Source organism: Podarcis muralis, chromosome 9 (genome assembly GCF_964188315.1).
Source record: "Podarcis muralis chromosome 9, rPodMur119.hap1.1, whole genome shotgun sequence".
Classification (NCBI taxonomy): Eukaryota; Metazoa; Chordata; class Lepidosauria; order Squamata; family Lacertidae; genus Podarcis; species Podarcis muralis.
The window spans coordinates 65,231,231-65,252,707 of record NC_135663.1 but is presented as its reverse complement, the minus strand read 5'-3'; positions in this window follow the sequence as shown (position 1 = coordinate 65,252,707).

Sequence of the window (21,477 nt, the reverse complement as noted above, 5' to 3'; positions counted from 1 at the left end):
AAATCAATATGTACAAACCAGAAATGGTAGTGCTGGAGCAAATTTGCTGTGATAGCTATTCTCGATACTTTGTTATAGTGCTAGGTTTGCAATGAGCTGGAATGTAAATGTCTAATATCAAGGTGGTGTGTGTATGCGTTTGTGTGTGAGAGTGTCTCCCAGAACACCTATATGATGCTGCTCCTCATTTTTTCTTCAACATCGAAAAACATGAAGCCCTTCGTTTAATTGTTTAGGCTGCAATCCTAACCACATTTAATCAGAAGCAAGTCCTACTGCATTTAATGAATTTACGCCCAAATAAATGGGACTAGGGTTGCAGCTTTACTTATCATCTGCAACTGGCAAGAAACCCAGCAATTTATCTCTTATCACTTGCATTTATCTCTTATCACCCTTCCCCCTTCCCCTTTTCCTAGTTCAAATCTAGATTCCTTGAGGCTGAAACCTATATATTATTTTGCTGCTCTATAAAGTGACTCACGTATTGATGTTATAACAACTGTACATCTTATGGAACTTTTTTTTGCCTCTTTTGTGTTCAAAGAGCAGCATGTGTAATAGTTCTCCTTATAGATCTTATGCAATGTTTCCATTCCCTCTCCCATCGCTGACACACTGTGCTGCATCAGCATAATGCAGAGTTGTTGTTTCATTTTAAAGATTTTTTCAGCAACACAATCAGCATTCAGGAAGGATGATAACATGCAAAAGGGTGCAATTAATGCAGTTGGCATGCGCTGCAATATGCCATTTCCATTATACAAAGCCCTCCCTATAGCTTCTGACATTTCTCAGATGAGAGCAGGGATGAAAACTCCTGCAAATGAGTGGGTGAAGCTAAGGGTAAAATGAAGCAGCCCAGTTGCATAGCTATCAGGAAAACCATGGGGTCAACACAAAGCAGACTCTAATGTACCAGAAGTAGAAAATCAGGAATTAAAAGTTAATGCTGGCAGATGACAGGATTCTTCTTTCTTTGGCGATCACTCATAGCCAAGTAAGGTTGTCTTCCATAAACACAGTTTTAACAATGAGTCCGTAAGTGACTGTGGAAGACAATTCTGGATCCACACGTCCTTCCACAGTGGGGACATACCACTTGTTATCATCCACCTGTTCTGCCATTGAGGACTTGTTGGATCATTATTTGTCTAGCTCCTTCCCTTTCACCTTACCTCCTTGGGTGACCCTGCTGGGAGTACGAGATTCCTGATAGCTTCGCTCACAAGGGTCATAGGAACATGTAAGCTCACTCACCACAACAAGGTGAAGAGTGGGACATATAATCCACAAATTATTATATTATATTATATTATATTATATTATATTATATTATATTATATTATATTACATTACATTACATTATATTATTATATTATATTATATTATATTATTATATTATATTATATTATATTATATTATATTATATTATATTATATTATATTATATTATATTATTATTAGTACTATTCAGGAGGTTCTATAGCTGAGGAAGCCAAGCCTCAACAATGAATGACTAGCTATTGTTGCTCTATTTGCAATCCTTGTTTCACTGATTTCATTTAATATTCTAATTTTCTGAGATTGTTAATTTGGGGTTTTCATCAGCTGTATGCTATAATATCACAATTATAACAAATAAAGGCTTGACATATTTTGCTTTGCATGTCATGAGTCTATCTCATATATTAGTTTTACCTTTTAAGTTGAATTACTGAAATAAGCGAACTTTTCCACGATATTCTAATTTTCCGAGTTTCACCTGTACATTTCCAGGAAGCTTTCTCCATCACAATTTGTGTCCTTAGGAAACCATTTTCTTCTGTCACATGTATTCAAGCAAACAATTACTCTTTCCAAGAAAAAAAACCCATTTCAACCATTTAAGTGGGCTTTGGGCTTCAAGCAAACCTTCCCACATGTTAGTCTCTTTAGCAAACAGACAAGCTAAATAAACTGAAAGTCAGCACAGTCACTCTCTCTTTCTCTTATTCGGGCTCAACCTGACCTGTTTATTTCCTTTTACTAGTGACGGACAGCAGCTGCAACAGAAATCACTAGCGGTTTTGAAGCTCAAAAATTTACCGTAGTTGAAGGACAAATTGAAGTAGAATACATTACTCTTCTGAAACGTTAATATTCTTCTTATTTTTACAAGTGGTTCGTTGTTCCAACTTTCCTTATTAACTGCTATTACAGTTTGTAAATCATGAAAAGTATGAAGGCATTTGGTAACTGGGGAAAAGGCATTTATCTGTTCTTGCAATTTTCTGGTAAATATCAGAATTATTATGCTATTTCCCACTGCAAACTCAGAGTACTGCTGGGAAATTCACAGAGTTTAGCACACTATCAGTAACACACACATAAATACTCAATTACACGTGGGAATAAAATAAAACCGTAGTGGAGAACTTGCGACCCACAGGGCAGATCTGGGCGGCCAGGGTCTCCTAATCTAGCATAACATCTCTCCTGCCAGTTCATGCTTCTAGTTTATCTCAACCACATGCTATTTCCCACTGCAAACTCAGAGTACTGCTGGGAAATTCACAGAGTTTAGCACACTAACAGTAACACACACATAAATACTCAATTACACGTGGGAATAAAATAAAACCGTAGTGGAGAACTTGCGACCCACAGGGCAGAACTGGACCACCAGGGTCTCCTAATCTAGCATAACATCTCTCCTGCCAGGTCATCTCAACCACATCCCCTTAAGAGTCCCTCCAATCTAATCTACCCACATCTCATTCTTTGCCTTGGTTCCAGATACTGAAATGGCCCCAAAACATGTCCCTTGACTTCGGAGAGCTGATAGACACACCATACATTTAAAGTACATAACCTCACCCCAAAGGATCCTGGGAACTTTAGTTCACAGATCCCAGCACTCTTACAAGCTACAGTTCCCGAGTTGCTTCTGTTCTTCATAACTGCTTGTGTTTTGACAACATTAATCGTGTGTTTTTGGAGCACTGAACTCCACACCCCCGGCTGCCAGAGTGAACTGAATTTTAACTGCAGGCATCCTAAACCTTTCTTCTAATCTTTTCCCCCCGGGCACAAATACAGCTGCCAGTTAGTTCTGTCAGTTGGTTTGGGGTTTGTTTTAGGTACGATTCCTGTGTGACTTTCTGTCATGAGGGGTGGGATGCAGAAGGAGGGAAAGAAAATGAGTTTTATTGGTTTTGTTGACTTGCGTAGATTCTTAAGTGTGGCGACTGGCAGGTTGATGGAAACATGATGTATTTTTTCAGAGACAGTAGCAAGTGAGAGCATCAGGAATGAATGCTTGAATGTATGTGTGCTTTGTGTGTGTAAATGATGTAACCTTTTAGTTTCAGGAAACAAGACCCATTCCATTTTTTTAAGAAAAGAAACCTGCTTATAGTTGGGACAGAAATGCTTAATGTTATTGGACATTCAAGTGGCTGAGATGAATTTTGATACATTTGCTTTCCCATAGTGGAAGATGCCCTTTGGACAGCATATGAATAAACTTAAAATAATGCAGACTAAAATGGTGAGCTGGGTATACCTTGATCTAGCAATTGTCCCTTGGATAATTCAAAACCTGTATTAATTGCTATCTTGGCTGTGAGTCCAGCTCCCTGCCTTGTGGGCCTTTGTCCACCTGGCCTGGGAGGACTGGGTTTACAATGTGGATTGACTCCAGCTACAAAAGCTGAGGCTGCTGAACAGATTCTTGGCCTGGGGTATTGTTTGGGTTTTCTGTTTCTTTTAGGGGGTCCTGCTGTTGTTGCTGTTTGTTTTCTGTATCCTGTGATTTATGTGGAAATCGTTGCATTTGGTTATACATTTTTAAATGCTTTATTTATTGTTTATGACTACGTTTCATGTTGTAAGAAGAAGAAGAAGAGTTTGGATTTGATATCCCGCCTTTCACTCCCCTTCAGGAATCTCAAAGCGGCTAACATTCTCCTTTCCCTTCCTCCCCCACAACAAACACTCTGTGAGGTGAGTGGGGCTGAGAGACTTCAAAGAAGTGTGACTGGCTCAAAGTCACCCCGCAGATGCAGTGGAGAAGCGGAGACGCCAACCCGGTTCCCCAGATTACGAGACAACCGCTCTTAACCACTACACCACACTGGCTCTCCTTGTAAACCTCCTTGAGCATGGTTTGAACTATGGAAAGGTGACATACAAATAAAGTTATGTGTGTATGTGCCTGTATTTCATTATTCTTTGTATTCATTTTGCTTTTTACAACATTATTGATTCTTTAAAATATAATGTACCAGGGGTTTTTTGCCTTTGCACTTCAGTGTAGTGTATATAACCATCTGGAACAGATTGATCTGGTTCTTTTGTGTGTCCCCATCTCTCTTTCCTTTTCCTCCTGAAAAGCTTTTTGGTCAATGTGGAAGATAATATTGTCTCCTAGTTCTTGTATCACCACCTTGTGGTGGTTGGCATCCATCTGTGTCGGGACATCATGAAAGAGTAGACCTTTTGGGCTGAAGTCATAGAATCATAGAATCATAGAGTTGGAATAGACCACAAGGGCCATCGAGTCCAACCCCCTGCCAAGCAGGAAACACCATCAGAGCACTCCTGACATATGGTTGTCAAGCCTCTGCTTAAAGACCTCCAAAGACGGAGACTCCACCACACTCCTTGGCAAGTCTAACCATTTGAAAGTTGAAGTGCCTGCTGTGGCTGTAGAGAGAGATACAGGAGAGACAGTTTTGTTGCAGCTGGGGCAGATGAAGGTGTCTGGTCATGCTGATGGAGGTGTACCATGGCATTCCTCTTCTAGTCACTGGAGCAGGCATAGGCAAACTCAGCCCTCCAGATGTTTTGGGACTACAACTCCCATCATCCCTAGCTAACAGGACCAGTGGTCAGGGATGATGGGAGTTGTAGTCCCAAAAACATCTGGAGGGCCGAGTTTGCCTATGCCTGCACTGGAGGGTTGAAATGCTCTATGGAATCTGTTCAGCTGGTGGGTTTATTAAATCTTACTAGATCAGCAGATCTCTATCCTGATCTTTATCCTTCCTGTCCCTCCTTCTGCCTGCGTGAGGAGACTGGAACCATATCACACCAACTGCCTTGATCAACTGGGCTTGAGTGGGCCTGTTCTCTGTCTTTCTGATGAAGAAGAGTTTGGATTAGATATCCTGCTTTATTACTACCCAAAGGAGTCTCAGAGCGGCTAACATTCTCTTTTCCCTTCCTCCCCCACAACAAACACTCTGTGAGGTGAGTGAGGCTGAGAGACTTCAGAGAAGTGTGACTAGCCCAAGGTCACCCAGCAGCTGCATGTGGAGGAGCAGAGACGCGAACCCGGTTCTCCAGATTACGAGTCTACCGCTCTTAACCACTACACCACACTGGCTCTCTGCTGCCCTCTAGGGTGGTGGTTCACCCAAATCCCATATGTCCCAGGGTCAAATTCCTCCACCTTCTTCCCTTTATTCTAGTCCAAGTATTTGTTTAGGGTTGGATGGGAAGGAGGAATAATCTTTCCCCTTTCTTATATCTAGGAAGGGCCTTTTTTCCAGGGGAAGCCTCTCTGTCCTCTTTTCTCCCATTCTCTATTTTTATTTATTTATTTGTCAATCTGGTCCCCTTCCCCCCTCCAATTCACAACTCTTTAGATTTGTGAAGCAATGGTTTCTCTCTGCATTTATTGTGACTTACTTGTAAACAGATCACAGCAATTTAGAAATTGCACTAATTGTTTTGTGAGCAGGTTTTGATCATAGTTTAGCATCAATTTACGGCTGTATGCTAAATATTATCCTTTTCCTAAATGGTCCATAAAGCAATGCTTTAGACTTTTTTTCTTGTTGTTAATGGAAACATTTCTGAACTCCCCACAGGATGTTATTAAATTAGACATTTCCATTTTTAATTAAGTAATATGTATGTGTCTTAGGGCGGGGAGAGGGAGGGATGCAGTCAGCTATAGAAAAGTAATGGTTGCAAGTTGTTGCGACATTGTTTCCAGACAGCTGTAATCCCGTTACTAGACATTAATTACACATTTATTTAAGCAATTAAGCATGGAAATGGCATTATTGTCAAGGATGTGATGTATGACCTGAAAGTAATTTGGTTAATGAGGAACAAGAAGTGTTTCTTAACTAGGGCAGGTATTTGGTTAGTGCCATTGATAATTACCCCCAACAAACTTCAGTCAGAGTATTCCATACTTGGTGGTGGTCTTTTTTTTAATTAGCAAGAAAACCTAGAAGCAATAACAAGAATAAGAATACTACAATCCTAACTATACTCACTTGGAAATAGGACCCAACAGCACTTACTTCTGAGTAAACGTGGATCTGTAAATGATACTGTTTTGCTTGCAGTAAAAAAAGGTAAAGGTAAAGGACCCCTGACAGTTAAGTCCAGTCGCAGATGACTCTGGGTTTGTGGCGCTCATCTTGCTTTACAGGCCAAGGGAGCCAGCGGTTGTCTGCAGACGGTTTTTCCGGGTCATGTGGCCAGCATGACTAAGCCGCTTCCGGTGCAATGGAACACCAAAACTAGAGCAGCGCACGGAAATGCCATTTACCTTCCCGCTGGAGCGGTACCTATTTATCTACTTGCACTGACATGCTTTCAAACTGCTAGGTTGGCAGGAGCTGGGACAGAGCAACAGGAGCTCACCCCATTGTGGGGATTTGAACCGCTGACCTTCTGATCAGCAAGCCCAAGAGGCTCAGTGGTTTAGACCACAGCGCCACCCACGTCTCTATATTTGCTTGCAGTTATAGAGGATAAATTAGATTGGGTATGCATATTAAGGGTGAATTCATATCATTTGCACTTTCTGAAACAAGATAGGAATGAAAACGCAGCCCCCCATTGAAATCCAAACTTCTCTGAATTTTCCCATTGCACTGGCAACATCGTAGGTTAATCCAAGGCACAATTATTTCTAATTGAAAACTTTTTGCAAAAAAAATGTGAATATTAGGCAATTGAGAGAAATGAAAATTGTCTCCCTGGAGACAACAAGGCAAGCTGCTCTGCTATATGCATCTTTCTGTTGCTCTTGACTTGACACTCCAGTTTTAAGTTTATGTCTTCTCTTAAGCACACAAACACACACACATCCCACCGAACATCAGTATTTTGTGAACAGAGATGAGGGCAAATGTAGGATAATGTAAACAGAGTTGGGCCTCACTAGGGTAAGGTTAATGTTGAGTTGCAACTTCCTTAAAGCAAAACTTCACATTTGGCTGAGCTATGCCTTACATCCCATAGGGACATGGGTGGCGCTGTGGGCCTAGGACTTGCCAATCAGAAGGTCAGCGATTCGAATCCCCGCAACAGGGTGAGCTCCCGTTGCTCGGTCCCTGCTCCTGCCAACCTAGCAGTTCGAAAGCACGTCAAAGTGCAAGTAGATAAATAGGTACCGCTCCGGCGGGAAGGTAAACGGCGTTTCCGTGCGCTGCTCTGGTTCGACAGAAGCGGCATAGTCATGCTGGCCACATGACCCAGAAGCTGTACGCCGGCTCCCTCAGCCAATAAAGTGAGATGAGCACCGCAACCCCAGAGTCAGCCATGACTGGACCTAATGGTCAGGGGTCCCTTTACCTTTACCTTATGCCTGACACCCCAGGCTGTTTCTATATTGTTCCACAGTTAAACTGTGCAATTCACCACCGCATTTCTGCAATGATTTGCCATTCTATCAATCTATCTATCATGCACATTCTTCAGCTTTTAGTGCAATTTCCTCCTAATGAACACATTTTTATATGTGGTTTTAAGTTAGAGGCACATAGTTGCAATTTCTCCTAGTACAATGCATTTCAGCATGTTATTTTCACCAATATATTCATTTACACACATTTTCCTGTAATGTATGCATTTTTGTAAACATTGGTTGGTTGGAGAACCGAATTTCAAAATTCAAATAAGTGCAAATTTCAAAGGATGGTTGCTTTCCAATTATCATATTGTTTTGGAAAGTGAGAATTAGATAAGATTCCCCTCTAAATGCAAACTTGGTTGAATTTCTCCCCTGTCTCTAGGTTTGCTGCAGTTGGAATGCAAGCTGTTCTCAATTGCATGGGCCAACCCAGCTCCCATTCTATGATGGGGGCATGGTTAGCAAATGCTTTGCATGTGAAAGAATAAAATAAAACCCAGGTTTTATCCCTGGAACATTGTCTTCCAAAAAAAAGAGGAGGTGATGTAACAAGTTTTGGGAGCTGGGCTAGGTGCAGTATAATCAAATTGGGTACAAGGCCACTTTTTGGAGCTACACAACCAGCCCAAGAGCAACGAATGTGCTGCTTGGAAAAGCTGTTGCCATTTCCCTTTTTTGAACGCTTATATTAGATCTCCACACGAAAGCTCTCTTGAGGAAAGAAGTGTGGATTATATGCAACAAATGAGAAGCTGCTTCTCTAGGTCATGACCTCTTACCAGTTGGCCTGTGGCAAGGCTATCTCTGAAGCCCCGGGATTGGCTGCACCCCGAGGCAAGTTATTGAGCAAGGTGAATAATTGATTTATGAAGTAGGGCAGTTTGAATTCTGTCATGTTAATGGAGGTGAGCAGCTGTACGAGTAGACAAATGTTGCATGCCCATCTGCATCTTTCCTTTATTTTTTTAAAGACCATTTGAATCTTAAATAAATTGTTTCACCACTGAAGTGAAGCCCAACTTGCATGATAAGTGCACACTCCCCTAACTTTAAATAGGCTCAGTTTTTGAGGAGATGGAGAGAGAAATTCCCCATGAATGTGGGTGTGGGAGATTATTATTATTATTTCGGAAGGGTGAGGAGAATTCATTGTGTGTTTTAAAGATTCTTCCAGCCCCTACCATCAGAAACTCTGGATGCATGTGGACTGATGAGTGTCCATCTTTGAATTTATGACACCTGAAATTTGCCCAACATCACAATGCATGCTTCACCACCCACAAATGGGGGGAAAACTGAACACCAAAATTTACCTTTGTTCTCCACCCCCACCCCCCCAAAAAATGAAATATTCTGACAGCTATGGAGCCATTCCACCATCAAGTAATTAAACAAGTAAATGGGTTGCTTGATGGATTGGGTGAGACCTATTGATCAATGGCTTATTAACAGATATTTCATTGCACAGCTTGTGTTGGAATTCTCCGAATCTGTTTGTTTCTTATTGCCATTCCTATAAACAGTTAATGAAAGTTGATTTTATTTTAATCTAATTACTTGAGGGGGAAAAGATGCTGAACAACATTCTGCTATACTTGTCTGTATTTGTTTTGCAAGTTTCGGTTATCTTTTATTCATCTACCAGAATTCTTCTCTCTATTTTCATTTGCTTGCATTATTTCAATGAGTTAGTTGCATGCCTCTCCTTTTGGGGTGTAATGAAAATGTAATGTACAGCCATCATGCATAAATGTGGGTTGTCACACATCACTAGTGATTTAACTGTTTCTTTTTGCTAATGTTTTCGCATTTTGCTTATTGAAAGTACACACAAAAAGTTATAAATACAAATATATTCCAGGTATTCACAATTCTCAGCTTATGTCTGTTATTTTCAACGTATCTACTCTGAGTAAAATACTTAGTTGGATACAATCCAGAAGGTGAAATTCTTTATACAATAACCTGTAGTAAGTCCCATTGAGCTCCGTTTAATTCAAAATGTATAGGATTGCATCATTAATAATATACTGCCAAATCAGTAGCTATCACACCACAATAAAATGGATATTAGCTTCTACTACAGTGGTACCTCTGGTTAAGAACTTAATTCATTCCAGAGGTCCATTCTTAACCAGAAACTGTTCTTAACCTGAGGTACCACTTTAGCTAATGGGGCCTCCTACTGCCACCACACAATTTCTGTTCTCATCCTGAGGTAAAGTTCTCAACCCGAGGTACTACTTCCGGGTTAGCGGAGTCTCTAACCTGAAGTGTCTGTAACCCGAGGTGTCTGTAACCCGAGGTACCAGTGTATTGTTGTTGTTTAGTCGTTTAGTCGTGTCAGACTCTTCGTGACCCCATGGACCAGAGCACGCCAGGCACTCCTGTCTTCCACTGCCTCCCGCAGTTTGGTCAAACTCATGCTGGTAGCTTCGAGAACACTGTCCAACCATCTCGTCCTCTGTCGTCCCCTTCTCCTTGTGCTCTCCATCTTTCCCAACATCAGGGTCTTTTCTCTTCTCATGAGGTGGCCAAAGTATTGGAGCCTCAGCTTCACGATCTGTCCTTCCAGTGAGCACTCAGGGCTGATTTCCTTAAGAATAGAGAGGTTTGATCTTCTTGCAGTCCATGGGACTCTCAAGAGTCTCCTCCAGCACCATAACACCACTGAATATAGAAACTCTATTGCCATTAAGGTTTAATAAACTCTTTTCTACTCATGGCAAAAACTTCCATTGATTGGGAATGCTGTTGTTACTAGAAATGATTTCCCCAGGCATTATGTGACCCATGAGAAGAGCAAATAACCGGACTGTACAATGGTGATGGGAGAAAATCAGACCAAATCTTTATTGACAGCAGCAAGCAGAGTAAGCGTTAGAATGACATTGGAGCCAGGATCATTTCATGATTCCATAACCCCACATTGGTGGAATGGGTCTGCTGGCTTTGGACCAGCCCAAACCTGTTCCATGGGAGTCGGTCAGTGCTGAATCTTGCTTTGGTAGAAGCCAAGCATGCAAGGTCTTCTTGGGTGACCAGGGAGCAGATTCAAACCAGGCACATACCCCAACCCAAGCTTGGGGGGTGCTGTGTCAGTCCTCCCCTCAGGCTCCTTATGGGGGGGGGCTGTAATACGTTGGTCCTGCCCAATGCCATTCCTCCTTTCGCCAAACAAAGGAAGGGTGAGTGTGGAGCTCTTGAGGTGAACTGATTCTGAGCTCCAGGGGAAGCAGACTTCTTTAAGATTTTGAATGCTTATATTTTGAATGCTTATATTTGAATGATGAATATAATCTATACAGACTTGCTAATTTGTACTTTAATATATTGACTGCAAATGCCTGCCAGCTGTTGGATACTGTTCAGTATTAGATTCTATTGCAGCATCTTATTATGTTCAGTGCTAATGTTGAGTATACAAATAGCTGCCAAATTTCAGAGAACAAGAAAGAGGGAGATTCCAGTCTTGGGCACAACTTTTGTTCAGCTTCTAAAATTAAAATTTAATTCATCTGAGATCAGTGAAGCCCCTTCCTCTCTTCACTACCCTTCACCTTTGCGGTGGGAAGGTAAACAGCATTTTCGTGAGCTCTGGTTTCCGTCACGGTGTTCCGTTGCACCAGAAGTGGTTTAGTCATGCTCACCACATGACCCGGAAAGCTGTCTGCGGACAAACGCCAGCTCCTTCGGCCTGAAAGCAAGATGAGCGCCACAACCAGAGAAGCGGACACGGAGCAATGGATCCAAACTACAAGAAAGAAGATACCACCTAAACGATGGCCCAATGTAATCAGCTGGCCCTGTTTGAGTTTGCACATTTTTAATGAAATGCACCACATGCCATATATTTGGGGATTTGCCTCATTTCATTCACGTTTTCACAAACTTTGAAAAGTGCCTCTTTTTATCCACATTCACAGTAAGCATTCTCAGGTTGCAACATTTTTCCTCTATTGATGGCTACTAGCTCAACTATGCTCTGTCTCCACAATTGGAGACTTCTGAATACCAGTTTCTGGAAACCACAGAAGGGGGAAAGATTCTTGTGCTCATGTTCTGCTCCCTAGTTTCCCACAGGCAACCAGAGGTAGTTTTAAGGAGATGACAGAAATCACTGGCTTAAAGCTGAACAAAAGTCCAGAGGTAGCATTATTATCAATTTATAATGGGGTGGAAGGTTCACAGGCTATGAAGAACTTGCTCACAAATTTATTGACAGCTCCACAAGTTACTATAGCTAGGAAGTAGAAGGGGCAAGCAGAATCTAAAATGGGAGAATGGTATAAAGATGTGTGGGATATAGCTATTAATGATAAATTAACATGTGCCATTAAGGTAAGACAGGGAATATGCAGGAGAAATGATTTTGAGGCGATATGGAGGGCATTTGTAGAGTTTGTACTGTTAAAACAGAAAGGGGTAAAACCATCACGAGAAGTTTTGAAATTTTGGGAGGTTGGATAGCTACAATGGAATGGCCTCAGTGTTGGGGTGCATATTTTTGTTATTTATTTATGGTTCTCTCTCTCTCTCTCTCTCTCTCTCTCTCTCTCTCTCTCTCTCTCTCTCTCACTGTGTGTAGATATATATACTAAGAAGCTCAAGATCTTCAATTAGTGGGTGGGATATAAATACTCCTAAATGAACGAACGAACAAATGAATGAATACAAGGCATTAGGTTAAAAAGAAAGGGAAAAGGCTTTTAGTACCCTGCACACGTCTCCATAACTACCATGTTTACTAGTTGCATGTCAAAGCCCCAAGCCACCCCCATGAGAATAAAGACACAAGGACACAGAATTTTAGGTTACTGTTAATGGGCAAAATTTAGGCCACAACTTTATTGGTTACAGAATGTGAGCGGTATTGGCTTAGGCATTGGCACCCACAGACTATATCTGACTCCTGCCTGCCTTGCAGGGAGTCTGGTAAAGGTAAACCACCAGTAGGGGGAGCCCCACTGATGTGGATCAATTTGAGCATCTCCTGGGTTCCCGCTGGGGTCATGGCATGGCTCTAGCCCCTCCCCAGGCTTCGGATAAATGAATGAACAAACTAATGAATACAAGGCATTAGTTCAAAAAGGAAGAGGATAGCCTTTTAGTACCCTGCACACATTTCCATAAGTACCATGTTTACTAGTTAGTGCAACCTGAGAAAGGGATAAGGGGCATGTCATGGAACTCAACTCAAATGTGACAAAACCAGCCATTGGTGTGCACAGGATAACTCCTGCTTATTCTGCCATGTACAGCTACAATTGACCAATGGTGAGGATGATAAGCTCCAAAGGAGATACTGTTGTATTGTGTTCAGGTCCAGCTTCTGGGCTTCCCAAGCGAAGCTGTCCTTACATTCATCAAGATAACAAAGCACATCCCATTAGCTAAACAATAATAGGGTGTCCTGTAAAACAAACTACATCTTCTCTTTTAGTTGTAGGCTTGCTTCCCAAGTTCCAAAATTTTGTAGCTAAGGTCACCAGTGACATGTCATATATTTCCTGTGGCCAATGCATACCTTCCTAGCAATCCGTCTTAGGCTGCGGAGAGTGTTTTGGCTGCTCCACCTATGGCCTCATAACTTGGTGTTCCTTTGCCCCTGGTGAGGCCTGTTTATTAGCAGTGGATACTTCAGCCATGCTTGTCATTATTAATCATCATATCTTGTTAGACAAACTGAGCTTTCATTAGGGACTCACCTCTCTGTGTCTTGCTTAACTTGAGCAGCCCTTATCTGATTGATCATTCTCTACATGTGATATGAGCTCCTCTTAGAATCCCTTTTATCATTCTTCCTTCGTGCCTCACTCTCAGGCTCTCCGTACACGATTTCATTAGCACTCATTACAACATGTTATGGTCTCCAATTGCATTACCATGCAGACAGCACACTGCTGTGCTGAGGTCTTCCCTGACTTTCTGATTCCACTTTGACACGCTGAGAGCATTTCTCTGAGAAATATAATGAGTGTTATTATTTTAATCTGACTTTTTTTTTCCACAACAGACCTCTCTGTTGGCGGCAAGTGACATGGCTTGTGTTTGACACCTACTAACTCTGTAAAAATGTCACTTGTAATGTTAAACTGCTAACATGGCTTTTCTCTCTCACTTGAGGTAGAAGACTGAACAGTTTGAAGAAGCAAAATACTCCCCCCCCCTCCATTTTTACTGATAGGAAAACAGCATGTCTATCCCCACTCAAAGTGAGATTTTTTTTAAAAAAAACAAGAAAATCTCCCAGAGACAGCTCAGTAAATCAAAACTCAACCAGCAGGTACATAGGATGAGGCATTATGTTATTTGCATATTTTTCCCATTTCCCTGAGGTAATCTGTGCAAAAACCGACAGTGTGATGTAACTTTTGCATCAAGCCCTGTCATTCACAAAAGTCAAGTTAATGCTCTTCTCGGTTGCAGTTATTACCTTGCAAGGAATCCATTTTGGTTTTAAAACTTCACAGACGTTTCCTGAGGTAAATATGGCACAGTGCATAATATGCTTCACTTTCACAGGACACCTGGGTCCAAATAGCAAAGATCTCTTGGCGCATTCTTTTTTATGTGTATTCCGATAGGTTTACTTTTTAAAGTGTGCGCCTAAAAATGTGGCCTAAACACAGGTATCCTAGGGAGAAAGCCCCAGTGAACACATTGGAGTTTGCCATCAAGTAAGCATGCATAGGACACACTGTACAATTCCCAAAAGCTGAGCTAGCATTTCTGAGAAGACATTTTCCTGAAACCTTTTCTGAGATTGTTCTCTCTACCCTCATCCTTTTATATTTACATACATTTGTTTTCAGATTAAAATTTTACAGTCACATATCCAATTTACAACATAAAAACAAGATTCCAGGGAATCTCTTGGACTTCCTTACTCCCCTTTGTGGGTCAATTGTTAATCATTTTCTCCTGCATCTTTTATGATAATCCAAAGCTTTTATAGTTCCATTGTATCCAAAATACACCATTAAACTACAAGTGTTATTCCAATCCTACTAATGATTTTAGCTGTTTCAAATGGTTTTTAAGATAAATTATAAATTTCCCCCATTCTTTATTAAATTTTTTGTCTTCCTGATTTTTGGTCCTTCCGGTCATTTTAGCCATTTCGGCATAATTCACCGACTTGATTTGCCATTCTTCTCTGGTCAGGACTTTGTTTTCTTTCCATTATCCTTTCCCATGAAAGAAGGCCACTGTGCACATTCCCTCCCTGCAAAACATTCTCTAGTTTTTAAATTTTAATTTTAGCTATTGTGAAAGTCACCATTTCCCCCTGTTATGCTCAATAATGGTGCTAGATATGGACCCTTGTGAAGGATTATAGAAGCTGGGCTGTCAATGCATCAACAACCTCTCTTCCTGCCCCCAACAAAAACACAAAGTAATTTTGTGAGGCTATTCACACACAACCTTAAGTGTTATCCAGGTGCAATTCTCAGAGAACCCACTTTGAAAATCTGTTACCTAGCTACTAACACAAAACAGTGGTAGCACAGGCACTCTCCTTTACCAGCTCACCTAAATGGCATTGCATTAAGGAAGGGGCAAGGACACCCTTTTTTAGAAAGAGAAAGAGAAATCACACAAGTGCTTCTACCTTACTTTTGGATGTCCCTGTTTTACTTCAGAACCGACTGAAGGAAGTCAGCAACTTGAGTTTTCTTTTAAAGGGAAATGATAGATCTACTGGTGAAGATTCATGATGAAACATTAAATATTCACTTCTTTCTTTCTTTCTTTCTTTCTTTCTTTCTTTCTTTCTTTCTTTCTTTCTTTCTTTCTTCAGTTTCTCTAAACACTATATTAAACATGACCTAACTATGGTTTCTATCTCCCAAGAGATGTCTGCAGACTAGGAAATCACAAAAAGCATCATGCAAAGATTTGCTTCCAATAAAGATTCAAAACAGAATTGTTTGTACTGGCAGTAGGGGAATTCTATCAAAGAGCAAAGCTAATGAACTGGTGTGTACAAAAGAGTTAGCTGAATCCCAAATCATGAAGCAAAGTGGGGCCACTTCAGACACATTGGGGGCTTGTCTTATCCAATGTGGGGTCTCTCTGAAGTGTCCCAACCTTTGACTTGCTTTGGAGTTTCTCAAAGATTTGGATTCCCCCCCCCCCCCTTTCTGTGCAGATATTGTTTCTACAAAAAAATCTTTAAATATTTCTCTCCAAGCTTGTTATATACTTATAAACACCAGGCTGGGAAGAAAATGGAAAGAAGGGGAAGAAAGACAATGACAATGAATGTGAATGACAATGTCTAGCTTCCAAAAAGAGGCTGTGTTCATTTTTCCATAATAATGAATGGGGAAGCAACAGAGTCTCTCTCTCTCTCCACCCCCCCCCCCCCAAATTGTGATTTTGATGCAGTCAGTCAGTCTTTGAAATACTTTAGACTTCTTAATCTTGCTCTTTTCTCAAGTGGTGAAGCAGGTTCTGAACTGAATTTTTTAGGTGGAGCACATTCCACCTAATATTGCACACAATTCACTTCCATTTCTGAACTCCTGTCTATGCAATTGCCGGGAGGAGTGTAATTATTATTATTATTATTATTATTATTATTATTATTATTATTATTATTATCCACCCATCTGGCTGAGTTTCCTCAGCCACTCTGAACTAGGCACTGCTGAACTAGGTTTCTTTAAAAAAAACAACCCACAAAAACACATAATTAGTGTACCATTTAATTTTTTAAAAAAACACTAAGTGGTTCACATAAAATATAAAACATGCATTAGGATGATCAATAAAAGTAAAAAGTTGGGTTGCTGTACTTTTCCGGTAAAAGTGACATGATGTCAGTTGATTAGAATGTCTACTTCTTTGCCACTTCAGTTCACAACACAGACTGCCATTTATAGGCTATAGGAAATCCTAATGTATGACATTATTCCCCAGCTACACCTCACTGGGCAGATGCAGATTATGAAGCTTTCTGAGATCACCAACATTTTTTTCAAAAGTCGAAGGAGATTGGAACAACCTACTTTATGAAAAAACACATATTCCTTGTTAAGGAAAAGACAGGGAAGTATTTTCTAGATGCATGACTCAAATTCAGACATTTCAGTCCAATTTAAACCACTGATTTCATTTGTCTTCACGAGCCACATTTATCACGAATACCATAATTGCTTGTTGACTAACCTCCATTAGGTAAAGAGATATTAATGCCATCCTGATTCAACTGTGGCTTTTCTTTAGAATGTTATCTGTGTTTCTGCTTTTGCTGAAAATAATTCACAGCTGTTCACAACAGAACTTAAAGACAGCCCTCGTTTTTCACTGAACATGAAGAGGCTCAACCCATGGGGCTGTTCCAAAACTGGTTTAAAAGACCACAGTGCTACTGTAGTTCTCTTCAGTTGTCTACCTTAGGGGTAAAGTTAATGTTATGTACTGAGCTTGGATCCTAGAACAATAGGCAGGTAGAATCTTAGAATACAGCAACCTGATTGGTTTGCAGGAGCAGCCCAATCAGGCTCCAGGAGGAAGTGAATCAGCAACCTGATTGGCCTGCAGGAACAGTCCAATCAGGCTCCAGGAGGAAGTGAATCAGCAACCTGATTGGCCTGCAGGAACAGTCCAATCAGGCTCCAGGAGGGGAGTTGAATCAGCCAATCACACGAGACCCATTGTGTAAATAATATATATATAGCCAGAGGTTTGGGGGGAAAGCACTCACTGTTTACCATGAGCTGAAATAAAGAGAATGAAATCAACACTCAACTCTGAGTATATTTCACTTAACATCTGATGGGAGGATTAAGCACTCCAGCTTCTCCCCAGTTGCTGGTACAGACTTTTGTCCACAAATTTGCAGAGAACCACCTGAAGTAGTCCTTAATCCTAAAATCCTATTTTGTGAAACTATTCACCTGTAATGAAATCAGTGGGTTTTCCCCCATCACCTTTAAATGGTGTGGCGATGATGTATGTATACATGGATCTCCTGCTACTCTTACCTAAAAATCATTAACAGGAAGTGGGTGTTGTGATACATATTCTTGCTTTTAACAATTTTGGAACAGTAACTTCTCCTGGCTTCTTCCAGCTTCTCATTCTACCCATTTCTTGGAATGTTTTTTTCTTTTTCTTTTGGCAAAACACTACATCAGGATAAGCTCCAGGGGGCTTTCTGAAAAGGGTAGTCAACCAGGAGACTGCCTGTGGGGCACTGGAGACCTCAAGATATTACAAATATTATTATTATTATTATTTTAAATAAAATTCTCAGCTCATCTCCTTTATTATTAATATTAATAAATCCCCTGGAGCTCCTCAGTGGCCAAATTCTGTGCGATTGCCATAAAACGTAGGGAACAAGCTGTGCTATCATAATGATTAAGGCCTTAGACGACAATTTTAGGTTATATTTTAGTGACTAAGGTTTTAACCTTTATATTTTTAACTGTTGCCATATTTGTATTGTCCCTGTTGTACCTAAATGTATATTCAAATTTATCCCCATCGTGTTTTATGATTTCTCTGATATTATATGTGAGCTGGAATTGGTCTGGGACTGAAATAATAAATAAGTTCATTCATTCATTCATTCATTCATTCAAGTCAATAGCTTTCAACAAAATGAACAATAACACCTGCAACAGCATATACAATAAATCTTTGGCTTAAAGCTTCTTGAAAACCTGAACTGATGGACATGAAACTTTAAACATATTATGATTGGGTTTAATAGCAGTATTCTCCAATGATATTATAAAATTGTAGTAACATATCTGCTGATGGGGGGGGGGGTGCATTTGTGTGTGTGTGTGTGTACACACACACACACACACACACACACACACACACACACACACACACCATATATATGATAAGCATGTCAGCCAACTCTGCAAAGTAGAGATGCCAGTAGAAATTCAGCATGCCACTTTGTGACAAGAAAAGTTGTTCCAGCTCTTCAAGCGACTGCAAGTCTCCTACTGATCTGTCATAACTCAGAAGATGAACTAGGAATATTCAAAATGGTTATGCCTTCAGGTCTCCCAGATTGAAAAAAAGCCATCACTTTATTTCCCAATTTGTTGAGTATTTTGTCAATGGTGCACTGTCTTCTGATATTTAGCTTTCTTTTTGTGCTCCCATTAACTGGCTGATCCAATTTCTAGGGAATCATGGCTCCTCTATTGCTGATGAAGATTTATTGTGGTATACTAATGTTTTCCCTGTGGTTCGGAAAGGCTCGTGCAAGCATTCTGTGTTTTGCCTTGCAGCACAGAACATATTGATTTGAACCAGGGGGCAACCCATCCACATAGTAAGAAAGCTATATTTTTATTTCAATCAGAGCCTTCAAGATTTTCATCAAGTTCAAATAGATATGATGGAAGGATCAGTGAGCAGGTGACTTGTAAAACCAGAGAGGAATATGGACAAGGCTTAAGTGCCAATGATTAGAACATCTCTTTTGTATGCCTTCTCCAATATCATACCCCAGTATTGTGCAGGTAAAGAAAGAAAGCAGGAGAGGAATGTTGAAAAATATTTCAGATCTTGGTGTACCATCCAAGATTGCGTCTTGCCCACCTGCAGCAGAATCGCTGCTCATCTAAAAATTGCACATCAAGTTGCACATCAGAACATCTACAGTAATTTCCCCAGCTACTCAGCTGAGTCACCTTTTTCTACCCTGTCGGCATCGTGCCTCCATACCTTTCTCTGTTGTTTCCAGGCATTATTGGTGTCCTAGTTTTAGTTGCCATTTTTTCTTATACTAAGAAATGTGTAAAAAGGTAAAGGATGCCTGGACGGTTAAGTCCAGGCAAAGGCAATTATGGGGTTGCAGTGTTCATCTCGCCTTCAGGCCGAGGGAACCGGCGTTTGTCCACAGACAGCTTTCTGGGTCATGTGGCCAACATGACTAAACTGCTTCTGGCACAACAGAACACCGTGACGGAAACCAGAGCACAAGGAAACACTGTTTACCTTCCCGCCACAGCGGTACCTACTTATCTACTCCCACTGGTGTGCTTTTGAACTGCTAGGTTGGCAGGAGCTGGGAAAGAGCAACCAGAGCTTACTCCGGCATGGGGATTCAAACCGCCAGCCTTCTGATCAGCAAGCCCAAGAGGCTCAGTGGTTTAGACCACAGCACCACCCACTCGGTTCTCTTACCTGTGGCAACTCCCCCCCCCCCTTCATTGTTCATGTATAAGCATGTACAATGAATCAAGAAACATAGTAGCTGGAAAATTGTCAAGATCTAGAGTGCCACTCACATATAATCAAACGCATGACAAACAAAAATCGCATAATATTAGGATTTTAATATCCTAATACATATATAGAGAGGCAAATTTAGAAATAATTTATATAGAAAAAAACCACATCTTCACAAAGTATGGAAGAATGAGATCACCTGTGTTCCTCTTTAGTCTGTGGGCTGTTGTAGTAATTGTTGTTGTTGTTGTTGTTATAATATTAATTAATAATTTATTTATACCACGCCCATCTGGCTGGGTTTCCCCAGACACTCTGGGTAGCTCCCAACAAAATATTAAACTCACAATAAAACATCAAACATTACAAACTTCCCTAAACAGGGTTGCCTTCAGATGTCTTCTAAAAGTCAGATAGTTGTTTATTTCCTTGACATCTGATGGGAGGGCGTTCCACAGGGTGGGCGCCACTACTAAGAAGGCCCTCTATTTAGGTGCTAACCATTGATGAGCAACTTCAAGGTTCCTGGTTTCCCTTCTTACGATATCTTTAAACTGGATGTGGACTAGAGAGCTATGTAAACAGAGGGCTTCTTTAACTAAAAGGCTGTCCTCTGTAATGTAGGACATAGGATCACTTTACACATTCCAGGATCAGCAGGTAAATTCCTCTATTTGAACTGTGTCATCGGAGAGGCTGACCTTTTTTGCTGTGCTTTTATAAGGTTGACCTGGTCCAAGTTTGTATGTTCAGCCTTGCTGCTTCGGGGGAAAAAGTCTTGCTCCACTTTGCAAAAAGTTTGAGGGAGAGGAATGCTAATCCTAAAGCTCTTCCCTTTGAAATGTCAAACGAAGAGTTTAACCTGCAGACATCGGGACTCACATAAAGTGAGTTGTGATTTGTCATTAAATGCCTGAAAACTGAGGGGAAAGACATATAAGAAATCTAGGATAAGAACTCATGCCATACAGATGCTTGCCTGAATTATATATTAATGCAGCTTACAGTCTAAGAGCATCAACGTGTGATTGGTAAGGTTGAAAGATCCACAAAGCAAACCAGATGATTTATGGCACCTGTATTTGCAACCCAGATGACAGTTGTTATTGGTACCATCCAAGAAAACCCAAGTTTATATGTGCTCATTTATTAAAAGTCACCCCCATTTAATCAGGCTTACGTGATATTTGTGACTTATTGCACTAAATAAAACCCATCATAAAAGAGCAGACATCCAGACATTTGGACAAATGGAATAGGAATGCTAGGGTGAGAGGTAATGGTTTATAATATTACTATACGAGACCTTCTATGACGGTATCTTGGCAATATTTTTAAATGTTGTGCAAATTAATACGAAGTGCTTATGATGCTTTCAAGTTGGCTAATCAGAGAGTAAGATTAGGAACAGTTTCAAAAAGAAGCACGAAGCCATGAGAAATATATAAAGTCACAGCTGCAAAATATTTTTATAAGCGAAAAATGTTACTTGTTTGAAGAGCATGGTTGCATCAGTTTTCTTACTCCTCTTGAGAGTTGGCATTCCAACAGAGTGGTTTTCAAACTTTCTACCTAGAGGGAATCGTTTCCACATTGATCATTCTTATGAACCTGTGGCCTATA